The sequence below is a fragment of the Heptranchias perlo genome, unplaced genomic scaffold, assembly GCF_035084215.1.
Source record: "Heptranchias perlo isolate sHepPer1 unplaced genomic scaffold, sHepPer1.hap1 HAP1_SCAFFOLD_170, whole genome shotgun sequence".
In the NCBI taxonomy this organism is placed as follows: Eukaryota; Metazoa; Chordata; class Chondrichthyes; order Hexanchiformes; family Hexanchidae; genus Heptranchias; species Heptranchias perlo.
Genome location: NW_027138969.1, coordinates 698,239 through 725,646, shown reverse-complemented (window position 1 = coordinate 725,646; position 27,408 = coordinate 698,239). Strand labels below are relative to the sequence as shown.

At 43.7% G+C, this 27,408-nt stretch overlaps 1 non-coding gene across 1 annotated transcript; it reads left to right on the top strand.

Annotated features, from left to right (window-relative positions):
- The first annotated feature begins 8,713 nt into the window (after positions 1-8,713).
- trnal-uaa (transfer RNA leucine (anticodon UAA)) lies at positions 8,714-8,796 on the top strand. Its single transcript has one exon. It is a non-coding gene; the product is annotated as a tRNA-Leu (tRNA).
- Positions 8,797-27,408: the final 18,612 nt, after the last annotated feature.

Genomic DNA, 27,408 nt, shown 5'->3' with positions numbered 1-27,408 from the left:
TTACATCACTCGGGGTGCTGCAAAAACAATGCGATGGGATCCAGGGCCCTTTGAAATAAAGGGAGCCCCACATATCACCCGGGAGGTGAATTACCCGCACCATGCGAAAGATTTAGGACCCATGGTAAAACAGACAGTCGAACAAGCTGACCCAAATAACCGACAGAAACAGACCCTGTCATGAGGCCGGACTATTCTGTTTTACCAGACACCAAAGGTTAACAGGGCACAATTGCGCCACCATGTGGGCAATGAAAAACCAGAATATGTTAATCCACAAGTGTGGGCAGAGGACCCCACACAGGTAGGATGCGTTAAGATGACTCCTATTCATGTGGCCCTGAAGGAAAATGTGGTATTACCCTCTATTCAACAATATCCACTAAAGCAACAGGCAATACCAAGCATTGACAAACTGATCGCTGGGTTGTTAAAGCAAGGGATCTTGATCAAATGTCAATCCCCGTGTAACACGCCCATCCTTGCAGTCCCGAAGCCAGGGAAACCAGACCAGTACAGATTAGTACAGGACTTACGATCAATCAATGCAATTGTACAGTCGCTACATGCACTAGTACCCAACGCAGCCCATATTCTGGCTCAAGTTCCTGCAACAGCCAAAGTCTTTGCAGTAGTCGATCTCCAACACGCCTTTTTCACCTTACCGCTAGACCCATCAAGTCAGTACCTTTTTGCCTTCACTTACAAGGGACAGCAATATACTTGGACCCGACTGCCACAAGGCTTCGTTAACTCCCCAACGTTATTTTCTAGATGCTTACAGGAGCAATTACAGACATTGACTTTAAAACAAGGGTCTGCACTCGTCCAGTATGTGGACGATCTGTTGATAGCCAACCCTGATGAGCAGAGTAACCGGAAGGACACTGCCCAACTGCTAAATCACTTATCCTCGCTAGGGTACATAGTATCCCAGTCGAAAGTACTGGTGGGCCAACAGAGGGTTAAGTTTCTTGGTGTCTTGCTCTCAGCAACTGAGCGGGGCTTAGAAAGAAGCAGGATTGAACCGATCTGTCAATTCCCTGTACCTCGCACTGCAAAGGAGGTACGTCAGTGGATGGGAATGGTAAACTATTGCAGACAGTGGATCCCTAATATCGCCATGGACACTAAATTATTAACGCCATACACCAGCACAGAGGGCGAATTTCAACTAGATTCTGACGCCTTAAGGGCATTCAAGAGATTAAAGGCAGCTTTGTCACAAGCACCCGCATTGGGGAGACCCCTGTACGACAGACCCTTTCAGTTGTACTGTACTATCCTCACTGATTGCTCGACTGCTGTTCTGACTCAAAAGCGTGGAGACAAGCATAGACCGGTAGCGTACTACTCTGCAAAGTTAGACCCGGTAGCATTGGGACATCCAGTTTGTACTCAGATTTTAACGGCCATTTACAATAGCCTGCAGTCGGCTGCCAATCTGACTTTACAACAGGACATCACTGTATACAGTTCACACTCGGTAACTGCACTATTGGGCCAGCTGCAGACTCAACATCTTACCATGGCTCGACAAAATAAGTATGAGATATATCTGCTGAATAATCCTAAACTGCAATTTAAACATTGTACTACCATCAACCCAGCATGTTTTCTCACAGAACCACCCATGGAACAGACTGATCCAGGACATGATTGTTTATCTTTAATTAAGGAAGACACCTCTGTCAGAGACGATCTGTCTGATGTCCCAATAAAGGATCCAGACCTAACCATGTATGTAGATGGGAGTGCCTCTATTGGTTCCTTTGGGGAGAAACTTTCAGGATATGCAATAGTGAATCAAGACGGTAAAACTGTCGAATCTGCTGCTTTTGAGTTTCCATATTCTGCCCAACAAGCGGAACTGTTTGCACTGATAAGAGCTTGTATCCTCGGAAAAGACCAAAGAGTTAACATATATACAGATTCGAGATACGCTTTCGGGGTAGTTCATAATTTTGGACAGTTATGGAAAAACAGAGGATTTCTGACTTCTGCAGGTACACAGATTTCCCATCAGAAGTTAGTCTCAGATTTGTTACAAGCCCTTATGCTACCAAGACAGATCTCAGTTATAAAATGCTCCACCCACACGACAGGACAGACCCCAGTAGATATAGGGAATAGATATGCTGATCAGGAAGCTAAGGAAGCGTCCCAGACACAGAGGGTGGTTGTCCCTAGAATGATGAGTCAGACTAAAAGCTCAAACCAGAGCAGGTCTCCCTCGGAAAAGCCAATGCCAACCATCCAAGATGTTATTAAATTACAGGAGGACGCTCCTGACTGTGATAAGCAATTGTGGAAACAACTTGGTTGTACTTATGACTGTGTATCTAAATTGTGGGTCACCCCTGCGGGGCAGACTTGTATGTCGGATGAATTAGCACTATGGGTTATTGAATGTGTACACTTTGCAACTCATTGTGGGGCCAAAGCTGCTAGCGACACACTGCTGGCCACTTGGTGGCATCCTAGGTTGCAAGCCCTAGCCCAGGGCATCAGCAGTCGTTGCCTTATTTGTCAGCAACACAACCCTGGAAAGGCAGTGTCTTGCGAAAGGGGAAAAACCCCTTTACCTGAAGGTCCCTTTGAGACCCTCCAAATGGACTACATTGAGTTGGAAAGATGTCAGGGTTATAAATATGTTCTAGTTATTGTTGATGTATTTAGTAAATGGATAGAGGCCTATCCGACAACGGATAACAAAGCCTCCACTGTTGTAAAAGTTCTGATGAAAGAGATCATCCCTAGATACGGAATCCCAAATCAATTGAGTTCAGATAATGGCCCTCACTTTATAGGTCAGGTGAACAAGGAATTCTGCACCAAGATGGGCATTAAACAACAGCTACATTGTGCCTACAGGCCACAGGCCGCTGGGTTGGTTGAGCGTGCTAACCAGACTTTGAAAAATAAACTGGCTAAGCTGCAGGCTGAGACTGGCACAACTTGGCTCAAACTTCTTCCTGTAGCCTTATTTCAGATCCGTACTACCCCGGCTGGGGCAGTGCGATTAAGTCCTGCTGAAATTATATATGGTAGACCCCTCAAGACCCCGTGGAACCAAAACGTTCCGAAGACCGTCCACTTTCACCATATGACAACAGAAATGACTAACTATATTTTGTCATTAACTAAGGCATTGAGAAGCCTCCACTCTCGGGTACGAGCTGCCTACGTCGAACTTCCTCCTATAGCCAGTCAATCTAAAATCGAACCCGGAACGTACGTATTAATCAGGAATTGGACAAGGAAACGACTGGAACCTCGTTGGGAGGGGCCCTATCAAGTCTTACTCACCACCCCTACCGCTGTGAAAGTGGAGGGAAAGAGTGCGTGGGTTCACCTCCACCACTGTAAAACTATCAGTCCCACGTCTCAAATTTTAAATACTAACTTCTCTTTTCTTTCAAGAAATCTTCCCTATACAGGTGTGTCGTGACCAGACCAGCCATGAAAGCCTTACTATTGATCTCCTATCTCGTACTCTGGCTGACCCGGGGAGTGACCAAATAGAGAACCTGTCAATGGAACCGGCCTACCACCTATGCCAAGGAGACGTACTTCGATGCAACGATAACGACCCAGATGGATTTGGAAAATGGAACGTCACCCGGACGGGCGAATATACCGGGCTCATGCGCAGCCCCACCGGATATTGGTGTTGGGAGGACGACGGAAAATGAACAATTACTTACCATGTTACCAGACTGAATGCAAATTTGATTTTGTCTGTCACAGAAACGAAAGTGAATCCCCAGCCCTAAATTCATGTTCCAACGAAAGGGTCAGGCGCTCTGTAGGTCGGGTGTCCAGGGGACTGTATGTGAATACCTTCCTCTGCATGTCTCATCTCTATGCCCAACGCCTAAACATGTCCTCCTGCTGGGTGTGCTCCCATGTCCCTATTCATTCCAAGGGAGGCATACCTTTGACACCAATACCTCTTAATTTGAGTGAATCTCTTTCATGGCAATATAACCGAGATTCCACTAACAAACATGTCGAACAACCAAAGGATATGTTACCTCACGGTGGGTACAATTCTGACAGTTTCAAGGGATGGTATCAACTGGCATATAATTGTACAGAACAGCCCCCATTCCTTGCCTTAACTAATATCGTGGGAGTTGGGACCCCACAGGGAAAACTATGTCTGCAACGTAATGATTCCAAAGGAATCCCAATGGGAGATAGTAAGTGTGCCCATATAATAAATATGACCCGGACGCCAGGGGGTAGTATCTTGGTGCCAAATTACCTCACTATATCGAATAAGAATGGACTAAGGGGCGATCTAACCATGGTCGTTGAAATTGACCAACCTGAGGAGAACCGGGGCGCTCATAACGGCACGTATTTCATATGTGGCAACAAGGCGTATCCATGGTTACCCAAGAATTGGGCTGGGTCCTGCTATTTGGGATATGTGGTACCATATATACTTCTCTATTTTATTCCCTGGGTATGGGGTGGGCAGGACAATCAAGGAAATTTGGCTTATAGCTTCCGTCTTAGAACAGGCAGCTAATGAAACAGCAGACGCACTGCAGGACATTAGCGCTGAAATGATAGCCATTCGGACAGTGGCCTTGCAAAATCGCATGGCTCTAGACTATCTGTTGGCTGAAAAAGGTGGAACATGTGCGCTGATTGGATCAGAGTGCTGCACTTATATACCAGATAGCTCAGAAAACAGAACTAATCTGGCTGAGCACATATGGAACGAAGTAGAAAAATTACGCCAGACCCCCGAAGAAGGTTGGGTAGACTGGCTTTTCAGTAACTCATGGGGAGCGTATCAAATGCATGGATTAGTTATCCTAATTGCAGCAATACTCCTTTTCGCCATAATTGTTCTGAGCATCAAAATTGTCTGTAAGGTAGCCATGAACCAAATCCGAGTATGAGCCTCTGCCCTCAGGCAGAACTGTTGAGTGAGCAAGGATTCGTTATCATAAAATGATAAAAGGGGGGGGGGGATGAGAATGTCTAAGGGTGCCCCCTCTACTTTCAATGCATATAAGCTTTTAGTAGTTCAGTGAGATACCTCCATAGCCTGTAGCAGTGTGGTAAACGACGGGTTAATATAAGTAGCCCATTTTGCTAGCTAGAAGTAGAAACAATGAGTTTCTTCTTTGACGACTTGTTTACGTGATTAATTTCCTTTATGAATAAGCATACCTTGTGTTAATCAAGTGAAGAGATAAGATGGGGCTGAGTTCTGGTGTGGGGGTCTTATGCAGCTGCAGTAATGAATGGAGCTCCCTTTTCAGACAAGGTCGAAAAACATACCGAGCCAGAGATAAGGAAGCCTCCCTTTTCCTTGGCATACACAATACCTGTGAGTGGTCGGCCATTATGTCACTCAGCCTGGCTTGACCAGACTCAGCTTATGATTGGTGTTAATCCTTTGATAATCATGTCCCTCCCCTGTCTGAAAATGTATAATTGTTTGGATCTCTGCATGTAATTTTGCCTGTTCTATGAGATTGACAGAGTTGAAGTCGATTCTGTAGAATAGGTCAGCTGTTACAGCTAATAAAATTGTGTTGAACTTTCAAGGTGAATTCGCTTCAGTTTTTACTGAACCAGACTAAGGGTAAAAGAATCCGGTTCGTCAAGAGGAGATTTGATAGAAGTGTTCAAAATCATGAAGGGTTTAGGTAAAGTAAATAAAGAAAAGCTGTTCCCATTGGCGGAAGGGTCGAGAACCAGAAGACACAGATTTAAGGTGATTGGCAAAGGAAACCAAAGGCGAAATGAGTAAAACAGTTTTTACGCAGCGAGTAGTTATGATCTGGAATGTGCTGCCTGAAACGATGGTGGAAGCAGTCGTGGCTTTCAAAAAGGAATTGGATAAATACTTGAAGGGAAAAAAATTGCAGGGCCACGAGGAAAGAGCGGGGGAATGGGACTAACTGGATTCATCTTACCAAGAGCCGCCACGGGCTCGATGGGCCGAATATCCTCCTTCTGTGCTGTTACCATTCGATGATTCGATGGACAGAAGCGGTCTGAATGGATAGGCGATCGGTTGTGGGTCGCAGGGAAATTTTGGAGCTGTGTTACTGACGGCTCCTTGGTTCAGGATTATAGTTTCCCCTCTGGGCGTTTCATTGTTTGATATGTGAGACGTTCCGGGTTCAAATCCCATAAACCCTCCTGTTTCACTATTTCCAGTGGAGATTCTCTCATTTGTTTCTTGCATCTTTTCAGCGTTGCAGAAAGCAGGATTGATTTAATCCTCGAGCATGTTTGACGTCCAGAGTACAGAATGCAGAGTTTGTCGACGCAACACACATGGTGAAAGTAAAATGTCTCACATCGGTGAGCAGATTGAAGCTGAATGTGAATTTATTGCAAGTCAGGCGATCTCATAGGAGCAGAAAAAAATGCTCCTTAATCGAACCCCGTTCCCTCGGGTGACAGGTAAGAATTCTACCAGTGAAATAACAACGTCTACATGACAGCGGACTAATTGTGTCCAATTGGAAACCTGTTTGAAAGAACATAAAGTTTCACAAATAGCCTCTGAATACTCTGCGCATTCTGATTTACAGCCGTGCATTAATAGCCATTATCGCTTGTGATGGCGGAGTGGAGAAGTCGTTAGACCTGAAACTCAACGGGGTATTTCGGTGAAAATTCAAGCCCTGCTCGCGGCACCATTATTCACAAATTTGTTCAATGCTCAAATAAATATGAACTGGAGATAACGGGCCGTATTTGCATCTCTCAGAGCGATACTCCACCGCGGCAGACCCTTTTAATCGGGAGCTCAATGGTCTCTTGCAAAATTTCAAGATGCCTGAAGGAAACCTCTCAATTCCAATTATGTCCAATTCTGGGCACTGCATTTTAGGAAGGATGTGAAGGCCTTGGAGAGGGCGAAGAAAAGATTTACTGGAATGGTTCCAGGGATGAAGGAGTTCAGTTACGTGGATAGACGGGAGAAGGTGAGGTTTTTCTCCTTATAGCAGAGAAGGTTGAGTGGAGATTTGACAGAAGTGTTCAAAATTATGACGGGTTTAGATAAAGTAAATAAAGAGAAACTGATCCGATTGGCGGAAGGGTCGAGAACCAGCGGAAACAGTTTTACGGTGGTTGACAAAAGAACCAAAGGTGATATGAGGGAAAACCTTTTTAAATCAGCGAGCAGTTATAATCTGGAATGCATCTCCTGAAAGGGTGGTGGAAGCAGATTTAATCGTGGCTTTCAAAAAGGAATTGGATAAGTATTTGAAGAGAAAATATTTGCAGGTCTACGGGAAGAGAACGGGGGAATGGGACTAACTGGATTGTTCTTAAAAAGAGCAGGCATAGGCTCGATGGGCCGATTCTATGATTTTATCTCTCTAAAGCTCCTTTTCAAATTCTGCTCATTTGATAGTCAGGCTTTTTAAAAATACTTTTATATCTCTCTCTCTCCCTGTTTCTGTCCCTCTGTCTTTTCCCCTGATGGACTTTTCGGGCTTCCCTGAACGGTTAAGGCTGATCGAAACTGCGACACCAGCAGAGAAGGGTAAAGATAGAAAGACTGAGACAGTAGGAAAAGGAAAGGTCCAACCCAGATGATGAATTCGTAGCCAATGTCCACACATTAATGTCTCTTCGTCCTCATAGTGAAATCATCACTACTTTTAGCCCAGTCTAAAAACCAAGTCTCACTTGATAATACAAGTCGCACATTCGAAACGAATGTGGTAAAGAGAGGCTAATATTGTTGATATGAAATAGTTAGAATACAACTAGACATTGCTCTACATCGGATTATAAAATGTGATAGGATGTACAGAAGGATGGCCGGTCGGCTATGGGTGGCACCGAATTCTACATTGGTTGCACCCCTCTCTGATCAGTAGCTTGTTGATCTTGGGGTCTTTGGGCATTTGCTGATTGTTTTGTGAGAGAACCCGGACGAGCCATGCGGTGTTACCATTTTTAGTGCAAAATCACAAATTGGCTTCTCACATCTTGTCAGCGGTGCAGTCGGCAGGATTGACTTAATTCCAGTGCATGGAGGAGGACAGAATGCAGAGGTTCTGTCGACGACAACACACATGGAGAAAGTAAAATGTCTCAAGATGGTGTTCAGATTGAAGCCGAATGTAAATGGATCCCAATTCACGTGTCCTCATGAATGGAGAATGAAAATGCTCCTCTCATGGGCGATCATCGAACCCGGGTCTCTCGCGTGGAAAACACACATTTTATCATTGAAATAACAAAGTCCGCATAGCAGCAAGCGGCATGTGTCCAGTTAGAAACCTATCTGAAAAAACATACAATCTCAGAGCTCTTCTGTGATAACCTTCCTCATTCTGATCTGCAGCCCTGTCGGATTTGCCGCTTGCAGCTGCGATGACCCAGTGATTAAGGCGTTGGACTTGCAATGTGGTTTTCCTACCCAGCTTCGACGCAACATACGTGGAGAAAGGAAAATGTCTCAAAATGGTGCGCAGATTGAAGCTGAGCGTGAAAGTATCCCAATTCACGCGATCTTATGAATGGAGAATGAAAATAATCCTGAATTCAAACCCCACGTGATAAACGAGAATTCCATCACTGAGACAGCAAAGTCAGCACATGAACAAACTCTGAGTTTCCAGTCGGAAACCTGTCTGAGAGAACAAAGTGTCACAGAGCGCGTGTGATAACCTTACGCATTCTGATTTACAGCCGTGCATCACAGACGTTTGCAGCTGCGATGGCCGAGTGGTTAAGGCGTTGAACTTAAAAATCCAGTGGGATTTTCCTGCATAGGTTCGAATCCTGTTTGCAGCGATAGTTTTTAAAGTTTGAGCAATGCTCAAATAAATATGAACTGAAACAAACGGACCTCATTCACTCCCTCACAGAGATGCTCCATCACCAACGACGCTTTTAATTCGGAGCCCAATGGTCTCTTGCAAAATTGAAAGACACGTGAAGGAATGTCACTCAAGCTCCATCCTAAATTCTGCTCGTTCGCACAACTTGACATTTATACTATTTGTTTCTATACTTTAATCTCTCCGTGTTTCTGTCTCTTGACTCTCCCTGTTTTCTCCTGATGGACTTCTCAGGCTTCGTGAACGGCCAAGAATGATCGAACCTGCAAAACCAGCAGAGAAGGGTAAAGATGGAAAGACTGAGACGGGGGGAGAAGCAAAGGTGCAACCCAGCTGATGAATTCGAAACTAATATTCACACGTTTATGTCTCTTCACCCTCGCAGTGAAAAAATCAGCAATTTGATTACAGTCCACTTATGGTAGAGTGGATCATATGCGGATGTAGAGACAGACAACAATCGAACCGTTGCCATGGTGATGAAAGCGCCAAATCCTAAACACCAGACCACAAGGAAACGCTGAAAATTCTTTGCTGTGAACAGGCAGACCAACGCGGCCTTTCCTACTTGCATCTTTGTAATTCAGGTCATTTTCGTACCAGACAAGCTGCTCGCACAAAAATGGCATTTTCTGTTCGAACTACTATCGCGACAGAAGGTGATGTTCAGGCAATGACAGCACCAAGTGCAAGTAGGCATGTACATGAAATGGAAAGTGAGGTAAAATACTCCCACAAGCTGCTGATGGACATGTTTCTCTTTCCAAAATTCTCGCTCCGAATGCAGCTCTTGGAAAAACTTCAAGGCAACGCAGGTCTATTGTGAATCATTTGAAGCAACTGGCAGTTTAAGGTGACACCTCCTGCTGCTTCTGTCGGGGGTGAGGGAGAGACACTGTCGGTATCTGCGTACAGTTTGATTTTGTACAGAACTGTACAGAGAAGGAGCACATATACTGGGGCTGTGAGATATTCTATATTATTCATATTTAACCACAAGAATATCCGCAGTCAGGAGCTGAAAAGAAGGGAGAGATAAGAGGCCTGAGAATAAACACAGAGCTCAATGAATCACGAAAGAGTGAAAGAAAAATAAATGTCATCAGTTCCACTTTGTCTCGTGAGCAATCTTGGGAGTTCCCCGATGGACTGGTGGTTAAAATTTTGCGCTCTCACCGCCACGTGTATCGATTCCCAGTCAGGGAATTAACGTTAACAAGAGTTATGAACCTATTGAATTAATTACACGATGCTAATTAAACCCTATTCGTAGTTGAATCATCGATTTAGTCACCATTAATGACCGATAACTTTCTATTTCAGACTGAAGATACTGACATGGTTATCGAGAGAATTAAAACTTCAATCAGATTTTTGTGCTTTGCATGTGATGAAATGTCATCATTTTACAGATTGTATCTTCAGAGTGTGATTAAAAGTTCAGTGCTTCTGACACCAGGAATCTGGTGCAGCCGTTGTTAAATAATTTATCAATAACAGGCAATTGTGGCCGTTTATCACAGGAACGCCCTGACTGGTTCTGCGATCAAGATGAAAGTAACGCAACGAGATACATCGGATAGAAAACGAAAAGCACCAGGCTGTGATAAAAATAGCCGCTGCTCCCGACTGTTTTGCTTTTCCAAAATAAAAGGTGTGACATTTATTCTATGAACATAGAAACAGTCTGGCCTCGCTCGCTACAGAAACTTCCATGTCACAGCGAACAACAACCAGTGCGGCCTCCGTTAGGGCCTTTCGGGGCCGTGTCTGTGATACAGAATTGTGATTTCCGTGAAGCCAATTTCCATTCCTTCATATGATTCATGTGCCTGATTTCGGACCGCAGAGTAAATGGTACAATATTAGCTCTGCTCAGCTGGCAGTGATCCGGCACAATCATAGATTCATAGAAAGGTTACAGCACGGAAAGAGGCCATTCGGCCTATCGAGTTCGCGCTGGCTGTGTGCAAGAGCAATCCAACTAGTCACACTGCCCCGCCCTATCCCCGTAGCCCTGCACAATTTTTTCCTTTCAAGTACTTATCCAGTTCCCTTTTGAAGGCCATGATTGAATCTGCCTCCACCACCCCCTCGGGCAGTGCATTCCAGATCCTAACCACTCGCTGTGTAAAAAAGTTTTTCCTCAGGTTACCTTTGGTTTTTTTGCCAATCACCTTAAATCTATGCCCTCTGGTTCTTGACCCTTCCGCTAATGAGAACAGTTTCTGTCTATCTACTCTGTCTGGACCCATCATGATTTTGAATACCTCTATCAAATCTCTTCGCACCCTTCTCTGTTCCAAGGAGAACAATCCCAGTTTCCCCAGTTGATCCATGCCTTCATATCGTTCGAGCCCCACTTCGGGTGGTTTGTGTTTTAATTTTTAGGCTGATTTCACAAGCGATCCCCAGTTCTAAATTCCCCCGGCAGAGAGTTCAAGGAGTATTTGATATAAATTAGATTCAAAGGCAGTATCAGAAATGTTCTCCTTGATTCTGGACCTTGAACTCTCTCCAACCGCTCGCTGCTACAGATTGAACTTTATTTCATTTCACCTGCAGCTCGGAGTCAGTGCGGATCAGATGGGCTTTGGGCCCGTCTCTCCCTTCATCGGCCATCAGTACCAAGAGAACAACAGAGAATTTTATACACATAATGTGTTCTGTAACTTTTCATAAACACTTCAGTGTATTTCGAAAACAATCAGAGGGACTTCGGGCCCGTCTCTCCCTTCACAGCCGGTCAGAGGGACTTCGGGCCCATCTCTCCCTTCACAGCCGGTCAGAGGGACTTCGGGCCCATCTCTCCCTTCACAGCCGGTCAGAGGGACTTCGGGCCCGTCTCTCCCTTCACAGCCCATCAGTGGGACTTCGGGCCCGTCTCTCCGATCACAGCCCGTCAGTGGGACTTCGGGCCCGTCTCTCCCTTCACAGCCCATCAGTGGGACTTCGGGCCCGTCTCTCCCTTCACAGCCCATCAGTGGGACTTCGGGCCCGTCTCTCCGATCACAGCCCGTCAGAGGGACTTCGGCCAGTCTCTCCCTTCACAACACATCAGAGGGACTTCGGGCCCGTATCTCCCTTCACAGCCCGTCAGAGGGACTTCGGCTCGTCTCTCCCTTCACAGCCCATCAGAGGGACTTCTGGCCCGTCTCTCCCTTCACAGCCGGTCAGAGGGACTTCTGGCCCGTCTATCCCTTCACAGCCGGTCAGAGGGACTTCTGGCCCGTCTATCCCTTCACAGCCGGTCAGAGGGACTTCTGGCCCGTCTCTCCCTTCACAGCCGGTCAGAGGGACTTCTGGCCCGTCTCTCCTTTCTCAACACATCAGAGGGACTTCGGGCCATTCTCTCCCTTCACAGTCAGTAAACATACCCGGATACTGAGTGACACAGGTTGTAATGTGTGTCACAAAAAACATACCCGGATACTGAGTGACACAGATTGTAATGTTTGTCAGTAAACATACACGGATACTGAGTGACACAGGTTGAAATGTGTGTCAGTAAACATACGCAGATACTGAGTGACACAGATTGTAATGTGTGTCACTAAACAAAACCCGGATACTGAGTGACACAGATTGTAATATGTGTCAGTAAACATACCCGGATGCTGAATGGCACAGGATCTAATGTTTGTCAACAAACATACCCGGATACTGAGTGACACAGGATGTAATGTGTGTCAGTAAACATACCCGGATACTGAGTGACACAGATTGTAATGTGTGTCTGTAAACATACCCGGATACTGAGTGACACAGATTGTAATGTGTGTCTGTAAACATATCCGGATACTGAGTGACACAGATTGTAATGTGTATCAGTAAACATACCCGGATACTGAGTGACATAGATTGTAATGTGTGTCAGTAAACATATCCGGATACTGAGTGACACAGATTGTAATATGTATCAGTAAACATACCCGGATACTGAGTGACACAGATTGTAATGTGTGTCAGTAAACATACCCGGATACTGAGTGACACAGGTTGTAATGTGAGTCAGTAAACATACCCGGATACTCAGTGACACAGATTGTAATGTGAGTCAGTAAACATACCCGGATACTGAGTGACACAGATTGTAATGTGTATCAGTAAACATACCCGGATACTGAGTGACACAGATTGTAATGTGTATCAGTAAACATACCCGGATACTGAGTGACACAGATTGTAATGTGTGTCAGTAAACATACCCGGATACTGAGTGACACAGATTGTAATGTGTATCAGTGAACATACCCGGATACTGAGTGACACAGATTGTAATGTGTGTCAGTAAACATACCCGGATACTGAGTGACACAGATTGTAATGTGTGTCAGTAAACATACCCGGATACTGAGTGACACAGATTATAATGTGTGTCAGTAAACATACCCGGATACTGAGTGACACAGATTGTAATGTGCGTCTGCAAACATACCCGGATACTGAGTGACACAGATTGTAATGTGCGTCTGCAAACATACCCGGATACTGAGTGACACAGATTGTCATGTGCGTCTGCAAACATACACGGATACTGAGTGACACAGATTGTAATGTGTGTCAGTAAACATACCCGGATACTGAGTGACATAGGTTGTAATGTGTGTCAGTAAACATACCCGGATACTGAGTGACACAGATTGTAATGTGTTTCAGTGAACATACCCGGATACTGAGTGACACGAATTATAACGTTTGTCAATAAACATACCCGGATACTGAGTGACACAGGTTGTAATGTGTGTCAGTAAACATACCCGGATACTGAGTGACATAGGTTGTAATGTGTGTCAGTAAAAATACCCGGATACTCAGTGACACAGATTGTAATGTGTGTCAGTAAACATACCCGGATACTGAGTGACATAGGTTGTAATGTGTGTCAGTAAACATACCCGGATACTGAGTGACACAGGTTGTAATGTGTGTCAGTAAACATACCCGGATACTGAGTGACACAGGTTGTAATGTGTGTCAGTAAACATACCCGGATACTGAGTGACATAGGTTGTAATGTGTGTCAGTAAACATACCCGGATACTGAGTGACATAGGTTGTAATGTGTGTCAGTAAACATACCCGGATACTGAGTGACACAGGTTGTAATGTGTGTCAGTAAACATACCCGGATACTGAGTGACATAGGTTGTAATGTGTGTCAGTAAACATACCCGGATACTGAGTGACACGGATTGTAACGTTTGTCAATAAACATACCCGGATACTGAGTGACACGGATTGTAATGTGTGTCAGTAAACATACCCGGATACTGAGTGACACAGGTTGTAATGTGTGTCAGTAAACATACCCGGATACTGAGTGACACAGATTGTAATGTGCGTCTGCAAACATACCCGGATACTGAGTGACACAGATTGTAATGTGCGTCTGCAAACATACCCGGATACTGAGTGACACAGATTGTCATGTGCGTCTGCAAACATACACGGATACTGAGTGACACAGATTGTAATGTGTGTCAGTAAACATACCCGGATACTGAGTGACATAGGTTGTAATGTGTGTCAGTAAACATACCCGGATACTGAGTGACACAGATTGTAATGTGTTTCAGTGAACATACCCGGATACTGAGTGACACGAATTATAACGTTTGTCAATAAACATACCCGGATACTGAGTGACACAGGTTGTAATGTGTGTCAGTAAACATACCCGGATACTGAGTGACATAGGTTGTAATGTGTGTCAGTAAAAATACCCGGATACTCAGTGACACAGATTGTAATGTGTGTCAGTAAACATACCCGGATACTGAGTGACATAGGTTGTAATGTGTGTCAGTAAACATACCCGGATACTGAGTGACACAGGTTGTAATGTGTGTCAGTAAACATACCCGGATACTGAGTGACACAGGTTGTAATGTGTGTCAGTAAACATACCCGGATACTGAGTGACATAGGTTGTAATGTGTGTCAGTAAACATACCCGGATACTGAGTGACATAGGTTGTAATGTGTGTCAGTAAACATACCCGGATACTGAGTGACACAGGTTGTAATGTGTGTCAGTAAACATACCCGGATACTGAGTGACATAGGTTGTAATGTGTGTCAGTAAACATACCCGGATACTGAGTGACACGGATTGTAACGTTTGTCAATAAACATACCCGGATACTGAGTGACACGGATTGTAATGTGTGTCAGTAAACATACCCGGATACTGAGTGACACAGGTTGTAATGTGTGTCAGTAAACATACCCGGATACTGAGTGACACAGATTGTAATGTGTGTCAGTAAACATACCCGGATACTGAGTGACACAGATTGTAACGTTTGTCAATAAACATACCCGGATACTGAGTGACACAGATTGTAATGTGTGTCAGTAAACATACCCGGATACTGAGTGACACAGATTGTAATGTGTGTCAGTAAACATACCCGGATACTCAGTGACACAGATTGCAATGTGTGTCAGTAATCATACCCGGATACTGAGTCACACAGATTGTAATGTGTGTCAGTAAACATACCCGGATACTGAGTGACACAGGTTGTAATGTGTGTCAGTAAACATACCCGGATACTGAGTGACACAGATTGTAATGTGTGTCAGTAAACATACCCGGATACTGAGTGACACAGATTGTAATGTGTGTCAGTAAACATACCCGGATACTGAGTGACACAGATTGTAATATGTATCAGTAAACATACCCGGATACTGAGTGACACAGATTGTAATGTGTGTCAGTAAACATACCCGGATACTGAGTGACACAGGTTGTAATGTGAGTCAGTAAACATACCCGGATACTGAGTGACACAGATTGTAATGTGAGTCAGTAAACATACCCGGATACTGAGTGACACAGATTGTAATGTGTATCAGTAAACATACCCGGATACTGAGTGACACAGATTGTAATGTGTATCAGTAAACATACCCGGATACTGAGTGACACAGATTGTAATGTGTGTCAGTAAACATACCCGGATACTGAGTGACACAGATTGTAATGTGTATCAGTAAACATACCCGGATACTGAGTGACACAGATTGTAATGTGTGTCAGTAAACATACCCGGATACTGAGTGACACAGATTGTAATGTGTGTCAGTAAACATACCCGGATACTGAGTGACACAGATTGTAATGTGTGTCAGTAAACATACCCGGATACTGAGTGACACAGATTGTAATGTGCGTCTGCAAACATACCCGGATACTGAGTGACACAGATTGTAATGTGCGTCTGCAAACATACCCGGATACTGAGTGACACAGATTGTCATGTGCGTCTGCAAACATACACGGATACTGAGTGACACAGATTGTAATGTGTGTCAGTAAACATACCTGGATACTGAGTGACATAGGTTGTAATGTGTGTCAGTAAACATACCCGGATACTGAGTGACATAGGTTGTAATGTGTGTCAATAAACATACCCGGATACTGAGTGACACAGATTGTAATGTGTTTCAGTGAACATACCCGGATACTGAGTGACACGAATTATAACGTTTGTCAATAAACATACCCGGATACTGAGTGACACAGGTTGTAATGTGTGTCAGTAAACATACCCGGATACTGAGTGACAGAGGTTGTAATGTGTGTCAGTAAAAATACCCGGATACTCAGTGACACAGATTGTAATGTGTGTCAGTAAACATACCCGGATACTGAGTGACATAGGTTGTAATGTGTGTCAGTAAACATACCCGGATACTGAGTGACACAGGTTGTAATGTGTGTCAGTAAACATTTCCCGGATACTGAGTGACACAGGTTGTAATGTGTGTCAGTAAACATACCCGGATACTGAGTGACATAGGTTGTAATGTGTGTCAGTAAACATACCCGGATACTGAGTGACATAGGTTGTAATGTGTGTCAGTAAACATACCCGGATACTGAGTGACACAGGTTGTAATGTGTGTCAGTAAACATACCCGGATACTGAGTGACATAGGTTGTAATGTGTGTCAGTAAACATACCCGGATACTGAGTGACACGGATTGTAACGTTTGTCAATAAACATACCCGGATACTGAGTGACACGGATTGTAATGTGTGTCAGTAAACATACCCGGATACTGAGTGACACAGGTTGTAATGTGTGTCAGTAAACATACCCGGATACTGAGTGACACAGATTGTAATGTGTGTCAGTAAACATACCCGGATACTGAGTGACACAGATTGTAACGATTGTCAATAAACATACCCGGATACTGAGTGACACAGATTGTAATGTGTGTCAGTAAACATACCCGGATACTGAGTGACACAGATTGTAATGTGTGTCAGTAAACATACCCGGATACTCAGTGACACAGATTGCAATGTGTGTCAGTAATCATACCCGGATAATGAGTCACACAGATTGTAATGTGTGTCAGTAAACATACCCGGATACTGAGTGACACAGGTTGTAATGTGTGTCAGTAAACATACCCGGATACTGAGTGACACAGATTGTAATGTGTGTCAGTAAACATACCCGGATACTGAGTGACACAGATTGTAATGTGTGTCAGTAAACATACCCGGATACTGAGTGACACAGATTGTAATATGTATCAGTAAACATACCCGGATACTGAGTGACACAGATTGTAATGTGTGTCAGTAAACATACCCGGATACTGAGTGACACAGGTTGTAATGTGAGTCAGTAAACATACCCGGATACTGAGTGACACAGATTGTAATGTGAGTCAGTAAACATACCCGGATACTGAGTGACACAGATTGTAATGTGTATCAGTAAACATACCCGGATACTGAGTGACACAGATTGTAATGTGTATCAGTAAACATACCCGGATACTGAGTGACACAGATTGTAATGTGTGTCAGTAAACATACCCGGATACTGAGTGACACAGATTGTAATGTGTATCAGTAAACATACCCGGATACTGAGTGACACAGATTGTAATGTGTGTCAGTAAACATACCCGGATACTGAGTGACACAGATTGTAATGTGTGTCAGTAAACATACCCGGATACTGAGTGACACAGATTGTAATGTGTGTCAGTAAACATACCCGGATACTGAGTGACACAGATTGTAATGTGCGTCTGCAAACATACCCGGATACTGAGTGACACAGATTGTAATGTGCGTCTGCAAACATACCCGGATACTGAGTGACACAGATTGTCATGTGCGTCTGCAAACATACACGGATACTGAGTGACACAGATTGTAATGTGTGTCAGTAAACATACCTGGATACTGAGTGACATAGGTTGTAATGTGTGTCAGTAAACATACCCGGATACTGAGTGACATAGGTTGTAATGTGTGTCAATAAACATACCCGGATACTGAGTGACACAGATTGTAATGTGTTTCAGTGAACATACCCGGATACTGAGTGACACGAATTATAACGTTTGTCAATAAACATACCCGGATACTGAGTGACACAGGTTGTAATGTGTGTCAGTAAACATACCCGGATACTGAGTGACAGAGGTTGTAATGTGTGTCAGTAAAAATACCCGGATACTCAGTGACACAGATTGTAATGTGTGTCAGTAAACATACCCGGATACTGAGTGACATAGGTTGTAATGTGTGTCAGTAAACATACCCGGATACTGAGTGACACAGGTTGTAATGTGTGTCAGTAAACATTTCCCGGATACTGAGTGACACAGGTTGTAATGTGTGTCAGTAAACATACCCGGATACTGAGTGACATAGGTTGTAATGTGTGTCAGTAAACATACCCGGATACTGAGTGACATAGGTTGTAATGTGTGTCAGTAAACATACCCGGATACTGAGTGACACAGGTTGTAATGTGTGTCAGTAAACATACCCGGATACTGAGTGACATAGGTTGTAATGTGTGTCAGTAAACATACCCGGATACTGAGTTACACGGATTGTAACGTTTGTCAATAAACATACCCGGATACTGAGTGACACGGATTGTAATGTGTGTCAGTAAACATACCCGGATACTGAGTGACACAGGTTGTAATGTGTGTCAGTAAACATACCCGGATACTGAGTGACACAGATTGTAATGTGTGTCAGTAAACATACCCGGATACTGAGTGACACAGATTGTAACGTTTGTCAATAAACATACCCGGATACTGAGTGACACAGATTGTAATGTGTGTCAGTAAACATACCCGGATACTGAGTGACACAGATTGTAATGTGTGTCAGTAAACATACCCGGATACTCAGTGACACAGATTGTAATGTGTGTCAGTAATCATACCCGGATACTGAGTGACACAGATTGTAATGTGTGTCAGTAAACATACCCGGATACTGAGTGACACAGGTTGTAATGTGTGTCAGTAAACATACCCGGATACTGAGTGACACAGATTGTAATGTGCGTCTGCAAACATACCCGGATACTGAGTGACACAGACTGTAATGTGCGTCTGCAAACATACCCGGATACTGAGTGACACAGATTGTCATGTGCGTCTGCAAACATACACGGATACTGAGTGACACAGATTGTAATGTGTGTCAGTAAACATACCTGGATACTGAGTGACATAGGTTGTAATGTGTGTCAGTAAACATACCCGGATACTGAGTGACATAGGTTGTAATGTGTGTCAGTAAACATACCCGGATACTGAGTGACACAGATTGTAATGTGTTTCAGTGAACATACCCGGATACTGAGTGACACGAATTATAACGTTTGTCAATAAACATACCCGGATACTGAGTGACACAGGTTGTAATGTGTGTCAGTAAACATACCCGGATACTGAGTGACAGAGGTTGTAATGTGTGTCAGTAAAAATACCCGGATACTCAGTGACACAGATTGTAATGTGTGTCAGTAAACATACCCGGATACTGAGTGACATAGGTTGTAATGTGTGTCAGTAAACATACCCGGATACTGAGTGACACAGGTTGTAATGTGTGTCAGTAAACATACCCGGATACTGAGTGACACAGGTTGTAATGTGTGTCAGTAAACATACCCGGATACTGAGTGACACAGGTTGTAATGTGTGTCAGTAAACATACCCTGATACTGAGTGACATAGGTTGTAATGTGTGTCAGTAAACATACCCGGATACTGAGTTACACGGATTGTAACGTTTGTCAATAAACATACCCGGATACTGAGTGACACGGATTGTAATGTGTGTCAGTAAACATACCCGGATACTGAGTGACACAGGTTGTAATGTGTGTCAGTAAACATACCCGGATACTGAGTGACACAGATTGTAATGTGTGTCAGTAAACATACCCGGATACTGAGTGACACAGATTGTAACGTTTGTCAATAAACATACCCGGATACTGAGTGACACAGATTGTAATGTGTGTCAGTAAACATACCCGGATACTGAGTGACACAGATTGTAATGTGTGTCAGTAAACATACCCGGATACTCAGTGACACAGATTGTAATGTGTGTCAGTAAACATACCCGGATACTGAGTGACACAGATTGTAATGTGTGTCAGTAAACATACCCGGATACTCAGTGACACAGATTGTAATGTGTGTCAGTAAACATACCCGGATACTCAGTGACACAGATTGTAATGTGTGTCAGTAAACATACCCGGATACTGAGTGACACAGATTGCAATGTGTGTCAGTAATCATACCCGGATACTGAGTGACACAGATTGTAATGTGTGTCAGTAAACATACCCGGATACTGAGTGACACAGGTTGTAATGTGTGTCAGTAAACATACCCGGATACTGAGTGACACAGGTTGTAATGTGTGTCAGTAAACATACCCGGATACTGAGTGACACAGATTGTAATGTGTATCAGTAAACATACCCGGATACTGAGTGACACAGATTGTAATGTGTGTCAGTAAACATACCCGCATACTGAGTGACACAGATTGTAATATATATCAGTAAACATACCCGGATACTGAGTGACACAGATTGTAATGTGTGTCAGTAAACATACCCGGATACTGAGTGACACAGGTTGTAATGTGAGTCAGTAAACATACCCGGATACTGAGTGACACAGATTGTAATGTGAGTCAGTAAACATACCCGGATACTGAGTGACACAGATTGTAATGTGTATCAGTAAACATACCCGGATACTGAGTGACACAGATTGTAATGTGTGTCAGTAAACATACCCGGATACTGAGTGACACAGATTGTAATGTGTATCAGTAAACATACCCGGATACTGAGTGACACAGATTGTAATGTGTGTCAGTAAACATACCCGGATACTGAGTGACACAGATTGTAATGTGTGTCAGTAAACATACCCGGATACTGAGTGACACAGATTGTAATGTGTGTCAGTAAACATACCCGGATACTGAGTGACACAGATTGTAATGTGCGTCTGCAAACATACCCGGATACTGAGTGACACAGATTGTAATGTGCGTCTGCAAACATACCCGGATACTGAGTGACACAGATTGTAATGTGCGTCTGCAAACATACCCGGATACTGAGTGACACAGATTGTCATGTGTGTCAGTAAACATACCCGGATACTGAGTGACACAGATTGTAATGTGTGTCAGTAAACATACCCGGATACTGAGTGACACAGATTGTAACGTTTGTCAATAAACATACCCGGATACTGAGTGACACAGATTGTAATGTGTGTCAGTAAACATACCCGGATACTGAGTGACACAGATTGTAATGTGTGTCAGTAAACATACCCGGATACTCAGTGACACAGATTGTAATGTGTGTCAGTAATCATACCCGGATACTGAGTGACACAGATTGTAATGTGTGTCAGTAAACATACCCGGATACTGAGTGACACAGGTTGTAATGTGTGTCAGTAAACATACCCGGATACTGAGTGACACAGATTGTAATGTGTGTCAGTAAACATACCCGGATACTGAGTGACACAGATTGTAATGTGTATCAGTAAACATACCCGGATACTGAGTGACACAGATTGTAATGTGTGTCAGTAAACATACCCGCATACTGAGTGACACAGATTGTAATATATATCAGTAAACATACCCGGATACTGAGTGACACAGATTGTAATGTGTGTCAGTAAACATACCCGGATACTGAGTGACACAGGTTGTAATGTGAGTCAGTAAACATACCCGGATACTGAGTGACACAGATTGTAATGTGAGTCAGTAAACATACCCGGATACTGAGTGACACAGATTGTAATGTGTATCAGTAAACATACCCGGATACTGAGTGACACAGATTGTAATGTGTGTCAGTAAACATACCCGGATACTGAGTGACACAGATTGTAATGTGTATCAGTAAACATACCCGGATACTGAGTGACACAGATTGTAATGTGTGTCAGTAAACATACCCGGATACTGAGTGACACAGATTGTAATGTGTGTCAGTAAACATACCCGGATACTGAGTGACACAGATTGTAATGTGTGTCAGTAAACATACCCGGATACTGAGTGACACAGATTGTAATGTGCGTCTGCAAACATACCCGGATACTGAGTGACACAGATTGTAATGTGCGTCTGCAAACATACCCGGATACTGAGTGACACAGATTGTAATGTCCGTCTGCAAACATACCCGGATACTGAGTGACACAGATTGTCATGTGTGTCAGTAAACATACCCGGATACTGAGTGACACAGATTGTAATGTGTATCAGTAAACATACCCGGATACTGAGTGACACAGATTGTAATGTGCGTCTGCAAACATACCCGGATACTGAGTGACACAGATTGTAATGTGCGTCTGCAAACATACCCGGATACTGAGTGACACAGATTGTAATGTGTATCAGTAAACATACCCGGAAACTGAGTGACACAGATTGTAATGTGCGTCTGCAAACATACCCGGATACTGAGTGACACAGATTGTAATGTGCGTCTGCAAACATACCCGGATACTGAGTGACACAGATTGTAATGTGCGTCTGCAAACATACCCGGATACTGAGTGACACAGATTGTAATGTGTATCAGTAAACATACCCGGAAACTGAGTGACACAGATTGTAATGTGCGTCTGCAAACATACCCGGATACTGAGTGACACAGATTGTAATGTGCGTCTGCAAACATACCCGGAAAAATGATTCCGGAAATGGAAAGAAATCGAGAGATAGAAAAAGAGAGAAAAGACACAGATGGAAAGAGATGGAGACACAGAAAGTTGAGTGAGAAAAGGAGAGAAGAAAATAAGGAGAAAGGTGTGTGGCTCCGCCCCAAGATCAAAGACATGTCAAACATATGAATGGATGTATTTCCAAAAAATTAACCTTGTGACATTTTGTGCGGATTTGCTTGTCTCGAAAGTGGACCAAACTTTTAAGTTGCCAAAACAATGTTAAAGAAATCTGATGGCCCGTAAGGGGATTAAACTCGTGACCTTGGCGTTATTAGCACCACGTTCTAACCAACTGTGCTAACCGGCCATGCATAAACAGTGACCTCATGGGCTTGACCACATGTTGGGTAGTTTGTGTTTTTTTTATACTGAGTGACAGGTTTTTTGCACAAATATCGAATAAACAACATCCCTTAAATATTGTTACTTGTTTCTGTATCATACTGACGAGGATGTATACCAAAATTAACAGATAAAGAGCACGTTACTGTAACAGATTAAATTCTGATCAATATTATTTTACTAAGAATGAACAGCCCATCCCTAAAACACTGCCCCGTCATAAAATCTGTGGGTCGGAACCTGAGCTGCTGTGAAAATCATATAACCCCAACGCGATTCGATCACGCTGCGTTTTGAGGTGGAGTCAGATCTCTCTCCATTTGTCTTTCTATCTGTATATTCGTCTGATTGCGTCTCTAACATAATCTCACGCTTTTTGTTTGCTGACTGCAGGCCTCCCTCCCCGACTGACTGACCAACTACTGGGCCACGTGTCGGAATCAATGACTGTGACTGACTGTCTGCCCATTGATGGCCCTGAATGGCAACATTTCTCAGTTCCTGCCTTCGCTCTGTGTCACAGGCTTGTCTCTCTCTCCCAGGATGATAACACACCCACAAACTTCACGACTGAACGCAGGTTTGGTAAGTCTGTCCTCGCAGATCCTTCGAAAGCTAATGATTTTGAAATGAATTCCTTTTCTTGGGTGACTTGTGAAGTTTTGTTCAGTGAAATGTTTGCGAAAGAGAATGGAGGAAAAGGATTGAGAGCCTTTCATGAGGGACAGAAGTGATGTTGTTTAACGGAGAAGCAACCCGATCACAACCAATGCAGAGAGAGACAAGGGCAGCAGGCACATGGGAACAACACCACCTGCACTTTCCCCTTCAAGTCACACACCATCCCGACTTGGAAATATATCGCCGTTTGTTCATCGTCGCCTGGTCAAAATCCTGGAACTCCCAGCACTGTGGGAGAACCTTCACCACACGGACTGCAGCGGTTCAAGAAGGCGGCTCACCACCACCTTCTCAGGGGCAATTAGGGATGGGCAATAAATGCCGGCCTCGCCAGCGACACCCACATCCCATGAACGAATTAAGAAAAAGGATTCAGCGGTTAACGTTCCAGCGAAACAAATCCTGTGAGGGATGATGAACTAGTTCAGGTTTCCGTCGTGTGGAGGTTATCCCGTTCGTTTTATTGGCACAAAGTCTCCGGTTCGATGCCGGGCTCAAGCGTTGTTTGGAAACTTGCTCGAGAAGAACCTCCCGCGATAAACCTGTTCTATAAAAAGGAATGGCAACTGGTCGCTCATGTTAAATTTAAACACGGTTGCACCAAATTCCTTGTGTCCTTAACATTTTTAACCAGACTGTTAAAATCGGTCAAAGTTCATCACATACAAAACACAAACACTTATTTAAAGTTTCACTATCCATGTTAATATTTCCATGAGTCTGCAGCAGAAAGTTATCGGTTGAGCAATGGCGATTACAACAATTATTCTTCTTTCACAGACTTTCATTAGTTTAATTAATTAATTTAATAACCTTCATTGCTCACTGCAACCTCAAGTTTTAGCTCCGTGACATGGTACTTTTGTTTAACGTGAGATACTTTGCGTCTCTCTGGCGCAATCATTCAGCGCCTTAACCGAAAAGTTGGTGGTTGGAGACCAATCAGGGACGATACAATATCCAGGATTTCAATTCGTGTTTTCACTGCAAGAAAATGCACCATAAATGAATTTGATGAAGAGAGGCGAATATTGTTGACTTGAAATAGTTAGTGTACAACTTGAGATTACCGCACATCGGAATAGAAAATGAGATTAGGGACCAAAAAGGAGATATATGCACGGTGGGAGAGGGCAAGGCTGATATACTAAATGAGGACTTTGCATCTGTCTTTACCAAGGAAGAAGATGCTGCCAAAGTCAGGAAAACAGGGGGTAGTTGAGATATTGGATGGGATAAAGATTGATAAAAAGAATAGGTACTAGAAAGGCAAGCTGGTCTGGATGGGATTCACCCTCGGTTGCTGAGGGAAGTAAAGGTGGAAATTGCAGAGATGGTGGCCATAATCTTCCAATCATTCGGGGGTGGTGCCTGACGGCTGTTTAAGCATTTCTCAGCCCCACTACTCCCATTAATAACACTTTCTGCTGCTAAATCCTGCTTAATACATTCATGTCCTGTTGTCCTCACAGTGAAAAGTCAGTAATTTTATCCCAGTATAAAAGGAAAGAAAGTCTTGTATTTATAAAGCGCGTTTCGCGACCTCAAGACGTCCCAAAGCGCTTTAACAGCCAATGAAGTATTTTTGAACTGTAGTCACTGTTATACTTGCGGTCGAGTTGATAATCTGCGGATGCCAACATGGATAACAATGCAGCTTTAGAGCAATTAACTCGGCAGAGTCTCACTTGATAATACAAGTCGCAGATTCAAAGCGAATGTGGTAAAGAGAGGCTAATATTGTTGATATGAAATAGTTAGTTTACAACTTCACATTGCTGTACATTGGAATAGAAAACGTGATTGGATGGACAGAAAAGGTGTGAAAGGATGGACGATCGGCTCTGGGGGGCACCGAATTCTGCACCGGCTGCAGTGCTTTCTCACCAATGGTTGGTGGTCTACGGTATGATAGTCATTTTGTGGATTTGTTGATTAATCTGCGACAGATCTTAGCTACAAATCCCGGACGAGCCCTTCGTTACCATTTTCTGTGCACATTCACGCATTGGCTTCACACGTCTTGACAGTGTGTAGAAGGCAGGAATGAGCATTTTGGAGTCCGAGAGGATGGAATGTAGAGGTTCTGTCGACGCAACACACCTGGAGAAAAGAAAATGTCTCAAGATAGTGTGTAGATTTGAGCTGAACATGAATATGAATATATCCCAATTCACATGAAAGCAGAATAAAAATACTCCGAATTTGCCCGTAACCGAACTTGGGCCGCCCGCGCAGCCAGCAAGAATTCTATTCCTGAAAAAGCAATGTCCGCACATCAGCCGGCTGCATGAATCCTGCTGGAAACCTGTCTGAACGAGCAGACAGTCTCATAGATCTCCTGTGATAACCTTCCGTATTCTGATCTGCAGCCGTTTCGGATTTGTCGCTTGCAGCTGCGATGACCCAATGATTAAGGCGTTGGACTTGCAATGTGGTTTTTCGACGCTACACACGTGGAGAAAGGAATATGTCCCAACCTGTTGTCCAGATCGAAGCTGAATGCGAATGTATCCCATTTTAAGCGATCTCATGAATGCAAAATGACAATTGTTCTGAATTGGACGAGAATTGAACCCTGGTCTCCTTCTTGACAGTCGAGAATTCTATCACTAAAACAGCAATGTCCGCATGGTAAACGGCTGCTTGTGTATAGTTGCAAAACTGCCTGAAAGAACATGGTGTCAAAGATCGCTTGTGATAATCCGACGCATTCTGATTGACAGCCGTGCATCGCAATTGCTTGCAGCTGTGATGGCCGAATACGTAAGGCGTTGGGGGTTTTCATACGCAGTGCCGTTTTTTAAAGTGTTGTTCAATGCTCAAATAAATATGACCTGAAATCAACCAACCGCATTTCTCTGCTTCAGAGATATTTCAGCGCGGCAGATGTGTTTAATTCGTCACCCCAATGATCTCTTACAAGACACTTCAAAGAATCTCTCCCAAGCTCGTTCGCAGAACTTGAAATTTATACTATTTGTTTGAATACTTTAATCTCTCCCTGTCTCTGAATCTCTGTGTTTTCTCCTGATGGACTTCTCGGGCTTTCTTGAACGGCCAAGGATGATCAACACCATCAGAGAAGGGTGAAGATGGAAAGGCTGAGAAAGTAGGACAGGCAAAGGTGCAACTCAACTGATGAATTCATAACTAATGTCTACACGTTTATGTCTCTTCGCCCTCACAGTGAAAAAATCAGCAATTTGAGCAGAGTGCACTTATGGTAGAGTGTATCATATGCGGATGTAGAGGCAGACACCAATCGAACCGTTACCGTGGTGATGAAACCGCCGAATGCTAAACACTAGACCACAAGGTAACGCTGAAAATTCTATGCTGCGATCAAGCGGACCAAAGCGGCCTTTCCCACTTGCCCCTTTGTAATTCAGGTCATTTTCGGGCCAGGCAAGCTGATCGCACAAAAAGGCATTTCCTGTTCGA